This window comes from Rhinoderma darwinii, unplaced genomic scaffold (genome assembly GCF_050947455.1).
Source record: "Rhinoderma darwinii isolate aRhiDar2 unplaced genomic scaffold, aRhiDar2.hap1 Scaffold_4608, whole genome shotgun sequence".
Classification (NCBI taxonomy): Eukaryota; Metazoa; Chordata; class Amphibia; order Anura; family Rhinodermatidae; genus Rhinoderma; species Rhinoderma darwinii.
The window spans coordinates 24076-44632 of NW_027464004.1; the positions used below are offsets into that span (position 1 = coordinate 24076).

Consider the following 20557-nt stretch of genomic DNA (forward strand, 5'->3'; position numbering starts at 1 on the left):
TCTGTAAAGTTGGTGGATGCCTATTTTCCATTTTGCAGTCCCTTGTCTCCCTCTTGTGGCCTCCTGGAGGCAAATAAATGTGCAAAAAAAAGACAGCCTGGCGGCCGGCTGTTGCAGTGTTGCCCTCTCAGGCAACACTGAGTGACTGACTGAGCCGCACCGTCTTATATAAAGTTCAGACGGAACTTTGCACGTGTCATAGTGGAGCCCTCAGGATTCCAGAGCCAGCTTTCTGACATCATAATGGGGCCTGCCTCAGAGATAGATAAAAGCCTGGGCCCAGGCAGTGTTGGTCAGTGCTGCTCAGCAGGCAGCACTGGACTGGACTGGACTGGATTACAGCTGATACAAGGTGTGAAGGAACAAGGGGTGGCTGTGGGCATGCACTTGCTGCCGCTGCCAGTGTTTATCTGCATGGCAGGAGGGCATTTGGGCGTTGCCAGGAAGGCGTTTTTATGTAGATTCCTCCTCTTTCAGCACTGCATTGTGGTGCAAGCAAAAGAAGCAAATCCTGTGTAGCTTCCTCTCCGGCCTTTATTCACCTCCCTCCCGCTTAGTAGCTGTAAATGTGTGTGAGCCTGCAGGGCCCCATGGAATTGCCTAGGAGTAGGCTGAATCAATCGCTGCAAGGGGTGAACAGCAGTATGGGACAGGCTCGGGCAAGGCAAGGGCCGCTCGGGTTATCGCTTCTCGGCCTTTTGGCTAAGATCAAGTGTAGTATCTGTTCTTATCAGTTTAATATCTGATACGTCCCCTATCTGGGGACCATATATTAAATGGATTTTTAGAACAGGGAGATGGAAATAGAGCTTGCTCTGTCCACTCCACGCATTGACCTGGTATTGCAGTATTTCCAGGACCGGTGCACCCTTCCCTTATGTGTTGACTAAAATCAGATTCCAAAAGTGCTATTTGTGTTTGCTATTGTTTTTGTCTTTCTGATGGGATCTCCCCTTTTAATCCCATTATTTCAACACCTGTTGGACAATGCATTTGTACAGTCATGTGTGATAATGAGCTCATTTATTAAATGCAATTAATTAATACATTGCCACCTCTTGTTGTGTGTGTGTGTGTGTGTGTGTGTGTGTGTGTGTGTGTGTCTTCTGTGTTTCTGTGTTTCCGGCATTTCACATTGGAACAGCTCATTCACCTTCCTTGTCTTCTCTCCGCCCTCCCTTTTAGGTAGGTTAAAGAGCTGCACCTGAGCCAGCCACTGATTGATTGATGCAGCACCACAGTCAAATAGTGGAGTGGAGTAGGGGGAACAGCAAACAGCCATTAAAGCAGCCCGCCCGCCACAATGGACCTACCTGTGTACACTAGATGGATGTGATGGAATGTACTGTCGTCCCTACATTTCCAAGAAGAAGTAAGAATTGCAGTTGCAACAAACCCTTGCTTGCCTACAAAGAGAGCAGCAATTTGGATTTGTTACTATGTTACCTGGAAGAATAACAAACTGTGCAAGGATGGAGGTTGTAGGAGCAAAGAGAAGTTGTCTGTAAAGTTGGTGGATGCCTATTTTCCATTTTGCAGTCCCTTGTCTCCCTCTTGTGGCCTCCTGGAGGCAAATAAATGTGCAAAAAAAAGACAGCCTGGCGGCCGGCTGTTGCAGTGTTGCCCTCTCAGGCAACACTGAGTGACTGACTGAGCCGCACCGTCTTATATAAAGTTCAGACGGAACTTTGCACGTGTCATAGTGGAGCCCTCAGGATTCCAGAGCCAGCTTTCTGACATCATAATGGGGCCTGCCTCAGAGATAGATAAAAGCCTGGGCCCAGGCAGTGTTGGTCAGTGCTGCTCAGCAGGCAGCACTGGACTGGACTGGACTGGATTACAGCTGATACAAGGTGTGAAGGAACAAGGGGTGGCTGTGGGCATGCACTTGCTGCCGCTGCCAGTGTTTATCTGCATGGCAGGAGGGCATTTGGGCGTTGCCAGGAAGGCGTTTTTATGTAGATTCCTCCTCTTTCAGCACTGCATTGTGGTGCAAGCAAAAGAAGCAAATCCTGTGTAGCTTCCTCTCCGGCCTTTATTCACCTCCCTCCCGCTTAGTAGCTGTAAATGTGTGTGAGCCTGCAGGGCCCCATGGAATTGCCTAGGAGTAGGCTGAATCAATCGCTGCAAGGGGTGAACAGCAGTATGGGACAGGCTCGGGCAAGGCAAGGGCCGCTCGGGTTATCGCTTCTCGGCCTTTTGGCTAAGATCAAGTGTAGTATCTGTTCTTATCAGTTTAATATCTGATACGTCCCCTATCTGGGGACCATATATTAAATGGATTTTTAGAACAGGGAGATGGAAATAGAGCTTGCTCTGTCCACTCCACGCATTGACCTGGTATTGCAGTATTTCCAGGACCGGTGCACCCTTCCCTTATGTGTTGACTAAAATCAGATTCCAAAAGTGCTATTTGTGTTTGCTATTGTTTTTGTCTTTCTGATGGGATCTCCCCTTTTAATCCCATTATTTCAACACCTGTTGGACAATGCATTTGTACAGTCATGTGTGATAATGAGCTCATTTATTAAATGCAATTAATTAATACATTGCCACCTCTTGTTGTGTGTGTGTGTGTGTGTGTGTGTGTGTGTGTGTGTGTGTCTTCTGTGTTTCTGTGTTTCCGGCATTTCACATTGGAACAGCTCATTCACCTTCCTTGTCTTCTCTCCGCCCTCCCTTTTAGGTAGGTTAAAGAGCTGCACCTGAGCCAGCCACTGATTGATTGATGCAGCACCACAGTCAAATAGTGGAGTGGAGTAGGGGGAACAGCAAACAGCCATTAAAGCAGCCCGCCCGCCACAATGGACCTACCTGTGTACACTAGATGGATGTGATGGAATGTACTGTCGTCCCTACATTTCCAAGAAGAAGTAAGAATTGCAGTTGCAACAAACCCTTGCTTGCCTACAAAGAGAGCAGCAATTTGGATTTGTTACTATGTTACCTGGAAGAATAACAAACTGTGCAAGGATGGAGGTTGTAGGAGCAAAGAGAAGTTGTCTGTAAAGTTGGTGGATGCCTATTTTCCATTTTGCAGTCCCTTGTCTCCCTCTTGTGGCCTCCTGGAGGCAAATAAATGTGCAAAAAAAAGACAGCCTGGCGGCCGGCTGTTGCAGTGTTGCCCTCTCAGGCAACACTGAGTGACTGACTGAGCCGCACCGTCTTATATAAAGTTCAGACGGAACTTTGCACGTGTCATAGTGGAGCCCTCAGGATTCCAGAGCCAGCTTTCTGACATCATAATGGGGCCTGCCTCAGAGATAGATAAAAGCCTGGGCCCAGGCAGTGTTGGTCAGTGCTGCTCAGCAGGCAGCACTGGACTGGACTGGACTGGATTACAGCTGATACAAGGTGTGAAGGAACAAGGGGTGGCTGTGGGCATGCACTTGCTGCCGCTGCCAGTGTTTATCTGCATGGCAGGAGGGCATTTGGGCGTTGCCAGGAAGGCGTTTTTATGTAGATTCCTCCTCTTTCAGCACTGCATTGTGGTGCAAGCAAAAGAAGCAAATCCTGTGTAGCTTCCTCTCCGGCCTTTATTCACCTCCCTCCCGCTTAGTAGCTGTAAATGTGTGTGAGCCTGCAGGGCCCCATGGAATTGCCTAGGAGTAGGCTGAATCAATCGCTGCAAGGGGTGAACAGCAGTATGGGACAGGCTCGGGCAAGGCAAGGGCCGCTCGGGTTATCGCTTCTCGGCCTTTTGGCTAAGATCAAGTGTAGTATCTGTTCTTATCAGTTTAATATCTGATACGTCCCCTATCTGGGGACCATATATTAAATGGATTTTTAGAACAGGGAGATGGAAATAGAGCTTGCTCTGTCCACTCCACGCATTGACCTGGTATTGCAGTATTTCCAGGACCGGTGCACCCTTCCCTTATGTGTTGACTAAAATCAGATTCCAAAAGTGCTATTTGTGTTTGCTATTGTTTTTGTCTTTCTGATGGGATCTCCCCTTTTAATCCCATTATTTCAACACCTGTTGGACAATGCATTTGTACAGTCATGTGTGATAATGAGCTCATTTATTAAATGCAATTAATTAATACATTGCCACCTCTTGTTGTGTGTGTGTGTGTGTGTGTGTGTGTGTGTGTGTGTGTGTGTGTGTGTGTGTGTGTGTGTGTGTGTGTGTCTTCTGTGTTTCTGTGTTTCCGGCATTTCACATTGGAACAGCTCATTCACCTTCCTTGTCTTCTCTCCGCCCTCCCTTTTAGGTAGGTTAAAGAGCTGCACCTGAGCCAGCCACTGATTGATTGATGCAGCACCACAGTCAAATAGTGGAGTGGAGTAGGGGGAACAGCAAACAGCCATTAAAGCAGCCCGCCCGCCACAATGGACCTACCTGTGTACACTAGATGGATGTGATGGAATGTACTGTCGTCCCTACATTTCCAAGAAGAAGTAAGAATTGCAGTTGCAACAAACCCTTGCTTGCCTACAAAGAGAGCAGCAATTTGGATTTGTTACTATGTTACCTGGAAGAATAACAAACTGTGCAAGGATGGAGGTTGTAGGAGCAAAGAGAAGTTGTCTGTAAAGTTGGTGGATGCCTATTTTCCATTTTGCAGTCCCTTGTCTCCCTCTTGTGGCCTCCTGGAGGCAAATAAATGTGCAAAAAAAAGACAGCCTGGCGGCCGGCTGTTGCAGTGTTGCCCTCTCAGGCAACACTGAGTGACTGACTGAGCCGCACCGTCTTATATAAAGTTCAGACGGAACTTTGCACGTGTCATAGTGGAGCCCTCAGGATTCCAGAGCCAGCTTTCTGACATCATAATGGGGCCTGCCTCAGAGATAGATAAAAGCCTGGGCCCAGGCAGTGTTGGTCAGTGCTGCTCAGCAGGCAGCACTGGACTGGACTGGACTGGATTACAGCTGATACAAGGTGTGAAGGAACAAGGGGTGGCTGTGGGCATGCACTTGCTGCCGCTGCCAGTGTTTATCTGCATGGCAGGAGGGCATTTGGGCGTTGCCAGGAAGGCGTTTTTATGTAGATTCCTCCTCTTTCAGCACTGCATTGTGGTGCAAGCAAAAGAAGCAAATCCTGTGTAGCTTCCTCTCCGGCCTTTATTCACCTCCCTCCCGCTTAGTAGCTGTAAATGTGTGTGAGCCTGCAGGGCCCCATGGAATTGCCTAGGAGTAGGCTGAATCAATCGCTGCAAGGGGTGAACAGCAGTATGGGACAGGCTCGGGCAAGGCAAGGGCCGCTCGGGTTATCGCTTCTCGGCCTTTTGGCTAAGCTCAAGTGGCTAACCAGAGGCGTCCAGTGCTGAACTCTCGGCCCTGCAGCATCGCCCTTTGGGGCTTAAGCTGCTTGTTGCTATAGGGAGACAGCCAGTGGCAGGAAGGCGATCGACATGGGCGTTATTGTACGTCACGCTAAGGCCGGGGAAACCCGGGTCAAGTACGGCATTCGGATCGAAGTTGATGTTGGATCAGAGAAGACCCTGGACCTACGACACCTGGTGAACAACATCTTGTTTGGAATTCTGAAAGTGGAGCGGAAGAAAATCCTTTGTCTTCAGGAGCATAAGGTTGGTCATTTTACCTTGATATTGACGGATTTACCTGCCTGCCATACTTTCCATTACAATTTGATGCAAAATGTGAACAATCCTGAGCTTGGAGGACTTACTTTTATCCTGCTGTATGATGAAGGAGAAGTCTTCCTGGTTGTTTTTCTCTACAATGCACATGTACCTTTGCAAGATATCACGGCATTCCTGTCTAGACATTGTGCATATGTTAAGTTTGAGAATAAAATCTTGAACACTGAAATGATCTGGAATGGGAAATACAAATTTCGGGTCCGGTTTCGGCAAGATATTGAGGAACCAGGAGGCTTCCATTTCCCTCCATCGAACTTCTCCATTGGAAGAGACAGGGGATATCTGTTTTTTCCCAGGTGTCCTCCCTTCTGCAGGAATTGTAAAGTTTTTGGCCACACAAGGGAAGGATGTCAAAATTCAGGGAAGTGTTCCAGATGTAACCAGGAGGGTCACAAAGCAAAAGAATGTGTCAACCGCATTGTTTGTAATCTCTGCGAGGTGGAAGGGCATACATTCAAAGACTGCCCTCTGCGGAAGAAGTCATATGCAGAGGCAGCCAGGAGCCAAGTGGCTGAGATGATAGCGAGAACTGGACGGTTGGGCGAGGAGGTACCCGCTGACTATCTGGCTTCTTTAAGCACATCTCCAGTAGAAGTACGTGTGGAGGAAGGGGCAGGCATGGAGGTAGCCCCGGTCGAGGAGGATCTTCCTCACCCATCCGATGCCCAGACTGGGCTACAGGGTGAGGGAGAAATTGAGGGCGACGTCCCCGTGACTCCTCCTGTTTCTTGGAGTCTGGATGAAGTGTTTCTGGAAGGAGTTGGAGGTCAAGGGGATTTTACCACTGTAGGCACCCGACCTGCAGACGAAATTCTGGATATGGGGGCTAAGAGAGCCAGGCTGGCCGCGTCACCCCCTGTAACCCCTGGAAGGGAGGAGGAATACCCCTCATCAGTGATTTCGTTTGATGAGCCTTTTCTAGAAGATCAAGGGACCAGTTTCTTCACATTAGGTTGCCAGCCTCCAGAAGGCAAAGGCTGAAGTGCAAATGGACAACCTGCGGTTATCTGGCTATGAAAATTAAAATATGGCATCCAAACCTACATTTGATGTCGTATCCTTAAATGTACGACTGATTCAATCTAAGCCCAGGAGGGCTGCAGTTCTGGATTTTTTAAAAAATTTAGGAGCTGATGTATATTGTTTGCAAGAATGCGGTATTAGGGAACCTGTGCCAGAACAGGAATGGCCATATGGCCAATGTATATGGTCTGGTTCTTCTATAAATAAAAATGATGGGGTAGGAATATTGCTAGGGAATAGGAATTTAAAATTAGAAAGTTATATTGTGGTGGAAGTGGGGAGGTGTATTTTGGCAGAGATAAATGTCAGAGGGTGGAGGGTAAGGGTAATTAATATATATGGAGCAACAAAAAAAGAAGAGAGGTTAGAGCTCCTAGAGAAGTTGTCCTTTTTTTTGCCAGGGAGAATTCCTACGATTTGGGTTGGGGACTTTAACTGTGTGACGGAAGGGGAAAAAATGGATGTATCTGGTAAAAAGTTGTACCAATTAATCAAAGATTTTTCTTTTATAGATGCTGCTGAGGTTCATTTGGGAAAGCCACCACCCGACACTTATAGGTCTGATAGAGGAGGGGTAACATCAAGGATAGATCGGGTGCTTTTCTCAAAAAATGTGGGGTGCATGAGTTTGCGGCAGCGCGATGTGACCTTTTCTGACCATGTGTGTATGTGTGCAACTTTTGAAGGGGATGTTCGTTTAGTGCGTGGTGCAGGGGTATGGAAGTTAAATGTAAGTTTATTAGAGGATGAAAGAATTGTGAAGGCTTTTATATATGCGTATAAAGGATGGAAATCGCGGCAGGAATCTTTTGGGAATGTGTTGGAGTGGTGGGATTGGATGAAGAATGAATGTAAAAGATTCTTTAAAAAATGGGGCTATAAAAAAGCAGCTATGCTAAGAAACCAATATAATGAGTTGAATGTTAGAATAGAATGGTTGAGAAAACTTGGCGAGCTTGGTGTGGATGTCAGTGATTTGATGAGGGACGCAAGGAATGAAAGTAGGCTTTTATTAGAGGAAAAAGGGAAAAAAATTATATATAGATCAAAAGTTGAAAACTTAGACAAAGATGAAAAATGTACAAGATTTTTTTTCAAAAAAATATGTGGTAAAAAGGATGATATGGATGAATTATTGAATGATAGGGGTGAGTGTGTTTCTGGAAAGGATGTGATGAGTGAAGTTGAAGGTTTTTATACCCAGTTGTATGGAGAGAAGTGGTATGATAAGGATTTGATGAATGAGGTTTTGAATGGGTTGGAAAATAAACTTGGAGAGGAAGATTGTGAGTCTCTGTGTGGTGATATTACCATGGATGAAGTGAGAAATGTGGTGATGAGTGCAAGTAAAAATAAAACACCTGGGAAGGATGGGATCCCAATTGAATTATATGTGAGGATGTGGGATATAATTGGTGGGGATTTGCTTGAGGTATGTCAGTATATGTGGAAGCATGGTGTGTTGAGCAAATCTATGAAAGAAGGTGTGGTTGTGCTGATATATAAAAAAGGTGAGAAGAAAAATTTGGCAAATTGGAGGCCAATTACTTTGTTGGATTCTGACTATAAGTGTTTTAGTAAAGTATTGGCCAATAGGATGCGTGAGGTTGTTGCTGAAGTGGTGAATGAAGATCAAGTGTGTGCAGTGCCTGGTAGAAGTATGACTGATAATTTGTTGTTACTAAGGGATATGATTGGGGACTGTATGGATAGAAAGCAGAAATGTATGGTCCTATCTGTGGATTTTGAAAAGGCATTTGATAGGGTGTCGCATGAGTTTATGTTTAGTGTGCTGTGTAAAATGGGTTTTCCGAGAAAGTTTGTGTATGCAGTGAAAGGTTTGTATGGGAACGTAACAAGTGAGTTTCTCGTAAATGGGTTTCTGAGTGGAAAAGTGGGGATAAGGTCAGGTGTCAGGCAGGGTTGTCCTATGTCCCCTGTCCTGTTCATTAGTGTGATTGAAGTGTTGTTGTGTATGGTTAGAAGGGAAAAATTTATGAGGGGGTTATTAATTCCTGGGAGTAATGGTAAGTCTCTGAAAGTATTGGGTTATATGGACGATGTGGTGATTGTTAGTGAAAGAGAGGCGGAGATAAATAGAGCGAGATTGTTGTTGAGGTTGTTTTGTAGTGCGTCTGCGTTTAAAGTGAATTGGGGTAAATGTAGCTTTAAGTGTTTTGGTGATAGGAGTGTGAGAATGGATGGGGTTAATTGTGAGATGGGTGCTATTAAAATATTGGGTGTGCAATTTAATGAGGATTTGAGAGGGAATGAAAGTTGGGATGAATGTGGTATGAGAATAGAACGAAAACTGAACTTTTGGAGACTGAGAAGTTTGACACTGACGGGAAAAATTTTGATAGTTAAATCTGTTGTGTTACCAATTTTACTTTTTTGTGCAGTTGTTTTCCCTTTTGCTACTCACAAAATTAAGAAGACGGAAAAGATGATTTTTACATTTTTTTGGGGGAGTAGAATGGAAAAATTGAAGAGAGAGTATGTGTATAAGATGTGTGTGAATGGTGGTTTGGATTTTCCAAATGTTGAGGTATTTTTGGCTTTGAATTATATCAAAGTGGTGTCTGTGTTAGTGCAGAGGAATAATAAGACTGGTTTCATGATTAGATACTTGGCTGGTTGGATGTTGTATGGTCTGAATTGGGTAAAGAGAGATGCAAGTGTGCCTGTGGCTTTCAAGTGTCCAGTGTGGTATATGAGGATTGAGGTTTTTGTGAGGAAAAATGACTTGCTTGCTGTGCCAATGAGTGAGTTTAAAAATAAGAATGCGGTGATGAAGAGAATACGTGCGAATGAAATTCCATGTGAAATTGCAGGTTTGAGGTCTAATGAAGTGCAGAGTGTATGGAGTAAATTGAAGGTGAGTGGTATGTCAAACAGACAGCGTGATATTGTATGGATGTCGCTGCATAATATCCTACCTGTTAGGCAAGTGCAGAAAAGAAGGGATCTTATTAGGTCTGAGGTTTGCCCGAGGAATGGATGTGGAGCAAGTGAGAGTGTGAGACATATGTTGTGGGATTGTGACTATTCGTATGAAGTATGGAAAGGGGTGGGTGGTTTGTGTAAAGAACTAGCGGGGGTAAAATTTGTTAATTGGAAAGTAGCAATGTTTGGAATGGGTGCAAGTAGTCGTATGAAAGATAGAATTATGTGGTTAATTATGGCATGTGTGATGGAAAGTTTGTGGGATGTGAGAAACTTGTTAGTGTTTAAAAGGAAATTAGTGCCTGTAAATGAGTGTATTAGGATGATTTTGTCTAGACTTTACGTCATGTATTTGTGGGATAGACAGCGTGGTGGTGGCCTAGATTCAGAGGGGATATGGAAGTTCAAAAAATGGAAATTCCTGATACGATGTAGGTAATATTGTTCTGTTTTTTTTTTGTGATTGTTTATGTAAATTGAAGAAAAAATAAAGAACAAACCAGAATGATGATAAGTTTGAAGCAACGTGGATTTGATTTTCAAGTTTTGAGAAACATTATAAGTTGCTTATAACTAACTGAAATGGTTTTAAAAAAAAAAAAAAAAAAAAAAAAAAATCTGTTCTTATCAGTTTAATATCTGATACGTCCCCTATCTGGGGACCATATATTAAATGGATTTTTAGAACAGGGAGATGGAAATAGAGCTTGCTCTGTCCACTCCACGCATTGACCTGGTATTGCAGTATTTCCAGGACCGGTGCACCCTTCCCTTATGTGTTGACTAAAATCAGATTCCAAAAGTGCTATTTGTGTTTGCTATTGTTTTTGTCTTTCTGATGGGATCTCCCCTTTTAATCCCATTATTTCAACACCTGTTGGACAATGCATTTGTACAGTCATGTGTGATAATGAGCTCATTTATTAAATGCAATTAATTAATACATTGCCACCTCTTGTTGTGTGTGTGTGTGTGTGTGTGTGTGTGTGTGTGTGTGTGTGTGTGTGTGTGTGTGTGTGTGTGTGTGTGTGTGTGTCTTCTGTGTTTCTGTGTTTCCGGCATTTCACATTGGAACAGCTCATTCACCTTCCTTGTCTTCTCTCCGCCCTCCCTTTTAGGTAGGTTAAAGAGCTGCACCTGAGCCAGCCACTGATTGATTGATGCAGCACCACAGTCAAATAGTGGAGTGGAGTAGGGGGAACAGCAAACAGCCATTAAAGCAGCCCGCCCGCCACAATGGACCTACCTGTGTACACTAGATGGATGTGATGGAATGTACTGTCGTCCCTACATTTCCAAGAAGAAGTAAGAATTGCAGTTGCAACAAACCCTTGCTTGCCTACAAAGAGAGCAGCAATTTGGATTTGTTACTATGTTACCTGGAAGAATAACAAACTGTGCAAGGATGGAGGTTGTAGGAGCAAAGAGAAGTTGTCTGTAAAGTTGGTGGATGCCTATTTTCCATTTTGCAGTCCCTTGTCTCCCTCTTGTGGCCTCCTGGAGGCAAATAAATGTGCAAAAAAAAGACAGCCTGGCGGCCGGCTGTTGCAGTGTTGCCCTCTCAGGCAACACTGAGTGACTGACTGAGCCGCACCGTCTTATATAAAGTTCAGACGGAACTTTGCACGTGTCATAGTGGAGCCCTCAGGATTCCAGAGCCAGCTTTCTGACATCATAATGGGGCCTGCCTCAGAGATAGATAAAAGCCTGGGCCCAGGCAGTGTTGGTCAGTGCTGCTCAGCAGGCAGCACTGGACTGGACTGGACTGGATTACAGCTGATACAAGGTGTGAAGGAACAAGGGGTGGCTGTGGGCATGCACTTGCTGCCGCTGCCAGTGTTTATCTGCATGGCAGGAGGGCATTTGGGCGTTGCCAGGAAGGCGTTTTTATGTAGATTCCTCCTCTTTCAGCACTGCATTGTGGTGCAAGCAAAAGAAGCAAATCCTGTGTAGCTTCCTCTCCGGCCTTTATTCACCTCCCTCCCGCTTAGTAGCTGTAAATGTGTGTGAGCCTGCAGGGCCCCATGGAATTGCCTAGGAGTAGGCTGAATCAATCGCTGCAAGGGGTGAACAGCAGTATGGGACAGGCTCGGGCAAGGCAAGGGCCGCTCGGGTTATCGCTTCTCGGCCTTTTGGCTAAGATCAAGTGTAGTATCTGTTCTTATCAGTTTAATATCTGATACGTCCCCTATCTGGGGACCATATATTAAATGGATTTTTAGAACAGGGAGATGGAAATAGAGCTTGCTCTGTCCACTCCACGCATTGACCTGGTATTGCAGTATTTCCAGGACCGGTGCACCCTTCCCTTATGTGTTGACTAAAATCAGATTCCAAAAGTGCTATTTGTGTTTGCTATTGTTTTTGTCTTTCTGATGGGATCTCCCCTTTTAATCCCATTATTTCAACACCTGTTGGACAATGCATTTGTACAGTCATGTGTGATAATGAGCTCATTTATTAAATGCAATTAATTAATACATTGCCACCTCTTGTTGTGTGTGTGTGTGTGTGTGTGTGTGTGTGTGTGTGTGTGTGTGTGTGTGTGTGTGTGTGTGTGTGTGTGTGTGTGTCTTCTGTGTTTCTGTGTTTCCGGCATTTCACATTGGAACAGCTCATTCACCTTCCTTGTCTTCTCTCCGCCCTCCCTTTTAGGTAGGTTAAAGAGCTGCACCTGAGCCAGCCACTGATTGATTGATGCAGCACCACAGTCAAATAGTGGAGTGGAGTAGGGGGAACAGCAAACAGCCATTAAAGCAGCCCGCCCGCCACAATGGACCTACCTGTGTACACTAGATGGATGTGATGGAATGTACTGTCGTCCCTACATTTCCAAGAAGAAGTAAGAATTGCAGTTGCAACAAACCCTTGCTTGCCTACAAAGAGAGCAGCAATTTGGATTTGTTACTATGTTACCTGGAAGAATAACAAACTGTGCAAGGATGGAGGTTGTAGGAGCAAAGAGAAGTTGTCTGTAAAGTTGGTGGATGCCTATTTTCCATTTTGCAGTCCCTTGTCTCCCTCTTGTGGCCTCCTGGAGGCAAATAAATGTGCAAAAAAAAGACAGCCTGGCGGCCGGCTGTTGCAGTGTTGCCCTCTCAGGCAACACTGAGTGACTGACTGAGCCGCACCGTCTTATATAAAGTTCAGACGGAACTTTGCACGTGTCATAGTGGAGCCCTCAGGATTCCAGAGCCAGCTTTCTGACATCATAATGGGGCCTGCCTCAGAGATAGATAAAAGCCTGGGCCCAGGCAGTGTTGGTCAGTGCTGCTCAGCAGGCAGCACTGGACTGGACTGGACTGGATTACAGCTGATACAAGGTGTGAAGGAACAAGGGGTGGCTGTGGGCATGCACTTGCTGCCGCTGCCAGTGTTTATCTGCATGGCAGGAGGGCATTTGGGCGTTGCCAGGAAGGCGTTTTTATGTAGATTCCTCCTCTTTCAGCACTGCATTGTGGTGCAAGCAAAAGAAGCAAATCCTGTGTAGCTTCCTCTCCGGCCTTTATTCACCTCCCTCCCGCTTAGTAGCTGTAAATGTGTGTGAGCCTGCAGGGCCCCATGGAATTGCCTAGGAGTAGGCTGAATCAATCGCTGCAAGGGGTGAACAGCAGTATGGGACAGGCTCGGGCAAGGCAAGGGCCGCTCGGGTTATCGCTTCTCGGCCTTTTGGCTAAGATCAAGTGTAGTATCTGTTCTTATCAGTTTAATATCTGATACGTCCCCTATCTGGGGACCATATATTAAATGGATTTTTAGAACAGGGAGATGGAAATAGAGCTTGCTCTGTCCACTCCACGCATTGACCTGGTATTGCAGTATTTCCAGGACCGGTGCACCCTTCCCTTATGTGTTGACTAAAATCAGATTCCAAAAGTGCTATTTGTGTTTGCTATTGTTTTTGTCTTTCTGATGGGATCTCCCCTTTTAATCCCATTATTTCAACACCTGTTGGACAATGCATTTGTACAGTCATGTGTGATAATGAGCTCATTTATTAAATGCAATTAATTAATACATTGCCACCTCTTGTTGTGTGTGTGTGTGTGTGTGTGTGTGTGTGTGTGTGTGTGTGTGTGTGTGTGTGTGTGTGTGTGTGTGTGTGTGTCTTCTGTGTTTCTGTGTTTCCGGCATTTCACATTGGAACAGCTCATTCACCTTCCTTGTCTTCTCTCCGCCCTCCCTTTTAGGTAGGTTAAAGAGCTGCACCTGAGCCAGCCACTGATTGATTGATGCAGCACCACAGTCAAATAGTGGAGTGGAGTAGGGGGAACAGCAAACAGCCATTAAAGCAGCCCGCCCGCCACAATGGACCTACCTGTGTACACTAGATGGATGTGATGGAATGTACTGTCGTCCCTACATTTCCAAGAAGAAGTAAGAATTGCAGTTGCAACAAACCCTTGCTTGCCTACAAAGAGAGCAGCAATTTGGATTTGTTACTATGTTACCTGGAAGAATAACAAACTGTGCAAGGATGGAGGTTGTAGGAGCAAAGAGAAGTTGTCTGTAAAGTTGGTGGATGCCTATTTTCCATTTTGCAGTCCCTTGTCTCCCTCTTGTGGCCTCCTGGAGGCAAATAAATGTGCAAAAAAAAGACAGCCTGGCGGCCGGCTGTTGCAGTGTTGCCCTCTCAGGCAACACTGAGTGACTGACTGAGCCGCACCGTCTTATATAAAGTTCAGACGGAACTTTGCACGTGTCATAGTGGAGCCCTCAGGATTCCAGAGCCAGCTTTCTGACATCATAATGGGGCCTGCCTCAGAGATAGATAAAAGCCTGGGCCCAGGCAGTGTTGGTCAGTGCTGCTCAGCAGGCAGCACTGGACTGGACTGGACTGGATTACAGCTGATACAAGGTGTGAAGGAACAAGGGGTGGCTGTGGGCATGCACTTGCTGCCGCTGCCAGTGTTTATCTGCATGGCAGGAGGGCATTTGGGCGTTGCCAGGAAGGCGTTTTTATGTAGATTCCTCCTCTTTCAGCACTGCATTGTGGTGCAAGCAAAAGAAGCAAATCCTGTGTAGCTTCCTCTCCGGCCTTTATTCACCTCCCTCCCGCTTAGTAGCTGTAAATGTGTGTGAGCCTGCAGGGCCCCATGGAATTGCCTAGGAGTAGGCTGAATCAATCGCTGCAAGGGGTGAACAGCAGTATGGGACAGGCTCGGGCAAGGCAAGGGCCGCTCGGGTTATCGCTTCTCGGCCTTTTGGCTAAGATCAAGTGTAGTATCTGTTCTTATCAGTTTAATATCTGATACGTCCCCTATCTGGGGACCATATATTAAATGGATTTTTAGAACAGGGAGATGGAAATAGAGCTTGCTCTGTCCACTCCACGCATTGACCTGGTATTGCAGTATTTCCAGGACCGGTGCACCCTTCCCTTATGTGTTGACTAAAATCAGATTCCAAAAGTGCTATTTGTGTTTGCTATTGTTTTTGTCTTTCTGATGGGATCTCCCCTTTTAATCCCATTATTTCAACACCTGTTGGACAATGCATTTGTACAGTCATGTGTGATAATGAGCTCATTTATTAAATGCAATTAATTAATACATTGCCACCTCTTGTTGTGTGTGTGTGTGTGTGTGTGTGTGTGTGTGTGTGTGTGTGTGTGTGTGTGTGTGTGTGTGTGTGTGTGTGTGTCTTCTGTGTTTCTGTGTTTCCGGCATTTCACATTGGAACAGCTCATTCACCTTCCTTGTCTTCTCTCCGCCCTCCCTTTTAGGTAGGTTAAAGAGCTGCACCTGAGCCAGCCACTGATTGATTGATGCAGCACCACAGTCAAATAGTGGAGTGGAGTAGGGGGAACAGCAAACAGCCATTAAAGCAGCCCGCCCGCCACAATGGACCTACCTGTGTACACTAGATGGATGTGATGGAATGTACTGTCGTCCCTACATTTCCAAGAAGAAGTAAGAATTGCAGTTGCAACAAACCCTTGCTTGCCTACAAAGAGAGCAGCAATTTGGATTTGTTACTATGTTACCTGGAAGAATAACAAACTGTGCAAGGATGGAGGTTGTAGGAGCAAAGAGAAGTTGTCTGTAAAGTTGGTGGATGCCTATTTTCCATTTTGCAGTCCCTTGTCTCCCTCTTGTGGCCTCCTGGAGGCAAATAAATGTGCAAAAAAAAGACAGCCTGGCGGCCGGCTGTTGCAGTGTTGCCCTCTCAGGCAACACTGAGTGACTGACTGAGCCGCACCGTCTTATATAAAGTTCAGACGGAACTTTGCACGTGTCATAGTGGAGCCCTCAGGATTCCAGAGCCAGCTTTCTGACATCATAATGGGGCCTGCCTCAGAGATAGATAAAAGCCTGGGCCCAGGCAGTGTTGGTCAGTGCTGCTCAGCAGGCAGCACTGGACTGGACTGGACTGGATTACAGCTGATACAAGGTGTGAAGGAACAAGGGGTGGCTGTGGGCATGCACTTGCTGCCGCTGCCAGTGTTTATCTGCATGGCAGGAGGGCATTTGGGCGTTGCCAGGAAGGCGTTTTTATGTAGATTCCTCCTCTTTCAGCACTGCATTGTGGTGCAAGCAAAAGAAGCAAATCCTGTGTAGCTTCCTCTCCGGCCTTTATTCACCTCCCTCCCGCTTAGTAGCTGTAAATGTGTGTGAGCCTGCAGGGCCCCATGGAATTGCCTAGGAGTAGGCTGAATCAATCGCTGCAAGGGGTGAACAGCAGTATGGGACAGGCTCGGGCAAGGCAAGGGCCGCTCGGGTTATCGCTTCTCGGCCTTTTGGCTAAGATCAAGTGTAGTATCTGTTCTTATCAGTTTAATATCTGATACGTCCCCTATCTGGGGACCATATATTAAATGGATTTTTAGAACAGGGAGATGGAAATAGAGCTTGCTCTGTCCACTCCACGCATTGACCTGGTATTGCAGTATTTCCAGGACCGGTGCACCCTTCCCTTATGTGTTGACTAAAATCAGATTCCAAAAGTGCTATTTGTGTTTGCTATTGTTTTTGTCTTTCTGATGGGATCTCCCCTTTTAATCCCATTATTTCAACACCTGTTGGACAATGCATTTGTACAGTCATGTGTGATAATGAGCTCATTTATTAAATGCAATTAATTAATACATTGCCACCTCTTGTTGTGTGTGTGTGTGTGTGTGTGTGTGTGTGTGTGTGTGTGTGTGTGTGTGTGTGTGTGTGTGTGTGTGTGTGTCTTCTGTGTTTCTGTGTTTCCGGCATTTCACATTGGAACAGCTCATTCACCTTCCTTGTCTTCTCTCCGCCCTCCCTTTTAGGTAGGTTAAAGAGCTGCACCTGAGCCAGCCACTGATTGATTGATGCAGCACCACAGTCAAATAGTGGAGTGGAGTAGGGGGAACAGCAAACAGCCATTAAAGCAGCCCGCCCGCCACAATGGACCTACCTGTGTACACTAGATGGATGTGATGGAATGTACTGTCGTCCCTACATTTCCAAGAAGAAGTAAGAATTGCAGTTGCAACAAACCCTTGCTTGCCTACAAAGAGAGCAGCAATTTGGATTTGTTACTATGTTACCTGGAAGAATAACAAACTGTGCAAGGATGGAGGTTGTAGGAGCAAAGAGAAGTTGTCTGTAAAGTTGGTGGATGCCTATTTTCCATTTTGCAGTCCCTTGTCTCCCTCTTGTGGCCTCCTGGAGGCAAATAAATGTGCAAAAAAAAGACAGCCTGGCGGCCGGCTGTTGCAGTGTTGCCCTCTCAGGCAACACTGAGTGACTGACTGAGCCGCACCGTCTTATATAAAGTTCAGACGGAACTTTGCACGTGTCATAGTGGAGCCCTCAGGATTCCAGAGCCAGCTTTCTGACATCATAATGGGGCCTGCCTCAGAGATAGATAAAAGCCTGGGCCCAGGCAGTGTTGGTCAGTGCTGCTCAGCAGGCAGCACTGGACTGGACTGGACTGGATTACAGCTGATACAAGGTGTGAAGGAACAAGGGGTGGCTGTGGGCATGCACTTGCTGCCGCTGCCAGTGTTTATCTGCATGGCAGGAGGGCATTTGGGCGTTGCCAGGAAGGCGTTTTTATGTAGATTCCTCCTCTTTCAGCACTGCATTGTGGTGCAAGCAAAAGAAGCAAATCCTGTGTAGCTTCCTCTCCGGCCTTTATTCACCTCCCTCCCGCTTAGTAGCTGTAAATGTGTGTGAGCCTGCAGGGCCCCATGGAATTGCCTAGGAGTAGGCTGAATCAATCGCTGCAAGGGGTGAACAGCAGTATGGGACAGGCTCGGGCAAGGCAAGGGCCGCTCGGGTTATCGCTTCTCGGCCTTTTGGCTAAGATCAAGTGTAGTATCTGTTCTTATCAGTTTAATATCTGATACGTCCCCTATCTGGGGACCATATATTAAATGGATTTTTAGAACAGGGAGATGGAAATAGAGCTTGCTCTGTCCACTCCACGCATTGACCTGGTATTGCAGTATTTCCAGGACCGGTGCACCCTTCCCTTATGTGTTGACTAAAATCAGATTCCAAAAGTGCTATTTGTGTTTGCTATTGTTTTTGTCTTTCTGATGGGATCTCCCCTTTTAATCCCATTATTTCAACACCTGTTGGACAATGCATTTGTACAGTCATGTGTGATAATGAGCTCATTTATTAAATGCAATTAATTAATACATTGCCACCTCTTGTTGTGTGTGTGTGTGTGTGTGTGTGTGTGTGTGTGTGTGTGTGTGTGTGTGTGTGTGTGTGTGTGTGTGTGTGTCTTCTGTGTTTCTGTGTTTCCGGCATTTCACATTGGAACAGCTCATTCACCTTCCTTGTCTTCTCTCCGCCCTCCCTTTTAGGTAGGTTAAAGAGCTGCACCTGAGCCAGCCACTGATTGATTGATGCAGCACCACAGTCAAATAGTGGAGTGGAGTAGGGGGAACAGCAAACAGCCATTAAAGCAGCCCGCCCGCCACAATGGACCTACCTGTGTACACTAGATGGATGTGATGGAATGTACTGTCGTCCCTACATTTCCAAGAAGAAGTAAGAATTGCAGTTGCAACAAACCCTTGCTTGCCTACAAAGAGAGCAGCAATTTGGATTTGTTACTATGTTACCTGGAAGAATAACAAACTGTGCAAGGATGGAGGTTGTAGGAGCAAAGAGAAGTTGTCTGTAAAGTTGGTGGATGCCTATTTTCCATTTTGCAGTCCCTTGTCTCCCTCTTGTGGCCTCCTGGAGGCAAATAAATGTGCAAAAAAAAGACAGCCTGGCGGCCGGCTGTTGCAGTGTTGCCCTCTCAGGCAACACTGAGTGACTGACTGAGCCGCACCGTCTTATATAAAGTTCAGACGGAACTTTGCACGTGTCATAGTGGAGCCCTCAGGATTCCAGAGCCAGCTTTCTGACATCATAATGGGGCCTGCCTCAGAGATAGATAAAAGCCTGGGCCCAGGCAGTGTTGGTCAGTGCTGCTCAGCAGGCAGCACTGGACTGGACTGGACTGGATTACAGCTGATACAAGGTGTGAAGGAACAAGGGGTGGCTGTGGGCATGCACTTGCTGCCGCTGCCAGTGTTTATCTGCATGGCAGGAGGGCATTTGGGCGTTGCCAGGAAGGCGTTTTTATGTAGATTCCTCCTCTTTCAGCACTGCATTGTGGTGCAAGCAAAAGAAGCAAATCCTGTGTAGCTTCCTCTCCGGCCTTTATTCACCTCCCTCCCGCTTAGTAGCTGTAAATGTGTGTGAGCCTGCAGGGCCCCATGGAATTGCCTAGGAGTAGGCTGAATCAATCGCTGCAAGGGGTGAACAGCAGTATGGGACAGGCTCGGGCAAGGCAAGGGCCGCTCGGGTTATCGCTTCTCGGCCTTTTGGCTAAGATCAAGTGTAGTATCTGTTCTTATCAGTTTAATATCTGATACGTCCCCTATCTGGGGACCATATATTAAATGGATTTTTAGAACAGGGAGATGGAAATAGAGCTTGCTCTGTCCACTCCACGCATTGACCTGGTATTGCAGTATTTCCAGGACCGGTGCACCCTTCCCTTATGTGTTGACTAAAATCAGATTCCAAAAGTGCTATTTGTGTTTGCTATTGTTTTTGTCTTTCTGATGGGATCTCCCCTTTTAATCCCATTATTTCAACACCTGTTGGACAATGCATTTGTACAGTCATGTGTGATAATGAGCTCATTTATTAAATGCAATTAATTAATACATTGCCACCTCTTGTTGTGTGTGTGTGTGTGTGTGTGTGTGTGTGTGTGTGTGTGTGTGTGTGTGTGTGTGTGTGTGTGTGTGTGTGTGTCTTCTGTGTTTCTGTGTTTCCGGCATTTCACATTGGAACAGCTCATTCACCTTCCTTGTCTTCTCTCCGCCCTCCCTTTTAGGTAGGTTAAAGAGCTGCACCTGAGCCAGCCACTGATTGATTGATGCAGCACCACAGTCAAATAGTGGAGTGGAGTAGGGGGAACAGCAAACAGCCATTAAAGCAGCCCGCCCGCCACAATGGACCTACCTGTGTACACTAGATGGATGTGATGGAATGTACTGTCGTCCCTACATTTCCAAGAAGAAGTAAGAATTGCAGTTGCAACAAACCCTTGCTTGCCTACAAAGAGAGCAGCAATTTGGATTTGTTACTATGTTACCTGGAAGAATAACAAACTGTGCAAGGATGGAGGTTGTAGGAGCAAAGAGAAGTTGTCTGTAAAGTTGGTGGATGCCTATTTTCCATTTTGCAGTCCCTTGTCTCCCTCTTGTGGCCTCCTGGAGGCAAATAAATGTGCAAAAAAAAGACAGCCTGGCGGCCGGCTGTTGCAGTGTTGCCCTCTCAGGCAACACTGAGTGACTGACTGAGCCGCACCGTCTTATATAAAGTTCAGACGGAACTTTGCACGTGTCATAGTGGAGCCCTCAGGATTCCAGAGCCAGCTTTCTGACATCATAATGGGGCCTGCCTCAGAGATAGATAAAAGCCTGGGCCCAGGCAGTGTTGGTCAGTGCTGCTCAGCAGGCAGCACTGGACTGGACTGGACTGGAT

At 46.2% G+C, this 20557-nt stretch overlaps 10 non-coding genes across 10 annotated transcripts; all 10 read left to right on the plus strand.

The window, feature by feature from the left end:
- Positions 1–682: 682 nt before the first annotated feature.
- On the plus strand, positions 683–873 carry LOC142718091 (U2 spliceosomal RNA). Its single transcript, XR_012872226.1, has one exon. It is a non-coding gene; the product is annotated as a U2 spliceosomal RNA (small nuclear RNA).
- A 1310-nt stretch (positions 874–2183) lies between these two features.
- Positions 2184–2374, plus strand: LOC142718092 (U2 spliceosomal RNA). Its single transcript, XR_012872227.1, has one exon. It is a non-coding gene; the product is annotated as a U2 spliceosomal RNA (small nuclear RNA).
- Positions 2375–3684: 1310 nt separating this feature from the next.
- Positions 3685–3875, plus strand: LOC142718093 (U2 spliceosomal RNA). Its single transcript, XR_012872229.1, has one exon. It is a non-coding gene; the product is annotated as a U2 spliceosomal RNA (small nuclear RNA).
- A 6285-nt stretch (positions 3876–10160) lies between these two features.
- LOC142718133 (U2 spliceosomal RNA) lies at positions 10161–10348 on the plus strand. Its single transcript, XR_012872269.1, has one exon. It is a non-coding gene; the product is annotated as a U2 spliceosomal RNA (small nuclear RNA).
- Positions 10349–11694: 1346 nt separating this feature from the next.
- LOC142718094 (U2 spliceosomal RNA) lies at positions 11695–11885 on the plus strand. Its single transcript, XR_012872230.1, has one exon. It is a non-coding gene; the product is annotated as a U2 spliceosomal RNA (small nuclear RNA).
- Positions 11886–13231: 1346 nt separating this feature from the next.
- On the plus strand, positions 13232–13422 carry LOC142718096 (U2 spliceosomal RNA). The gene has a single exon (XR_012872232.1). It is a non-coding gene; the product is annotated as a U2 spliceosomal RNA (small nuclear RNA).
- A 1344-nt stretch (positions 13423–14766) lies between these two features.
- On the plus strand, positions 14767–14957 carry LOC142718097 (U2 spliceosomal RNA). The gene has a single exon (XR_012872233.1). It is a non-coding gene; the product is annotated as a U2 spliceosomal RNA (small nuclear RNA).
- Positions 14958–16301: 1344 nt separating this feature from the next.
- On the plus strand, positions 16302–16492 carry LOC142718098 (U2 spliceosomal RNA). Its single transcript, XR_012872234.1, has one exon. It is a non-coding gene; the product is annotated as a U2 spliceosomal RNA (small nuclear RNA).
- Positions 16493–17834: 1342 nt separating this feature from the next.
- LOC142718100 (U2 spliceosomal RNA) lies at positions 17835–18025 on the plus strand. The gene has a single exon (XR_012872235.1). It is a non-coding gene; the product is annotated as a U2 spliceosomal RNA (small nuclear RNA).
- Positions 18026–19367: 1342 nt separating this feature from the next.
- LOC142718101 (U2 spliceosomal RNA) lies at positions 19368–19558 on the plus strand. The gene has a single exon (XR_012872236.1). It is a non-coding gene; the product is annotated as a U2 spliceosomal RNA (small nuclear RNA).
- Positions 19559–20557: the final 999 nt, after the last annotated feature.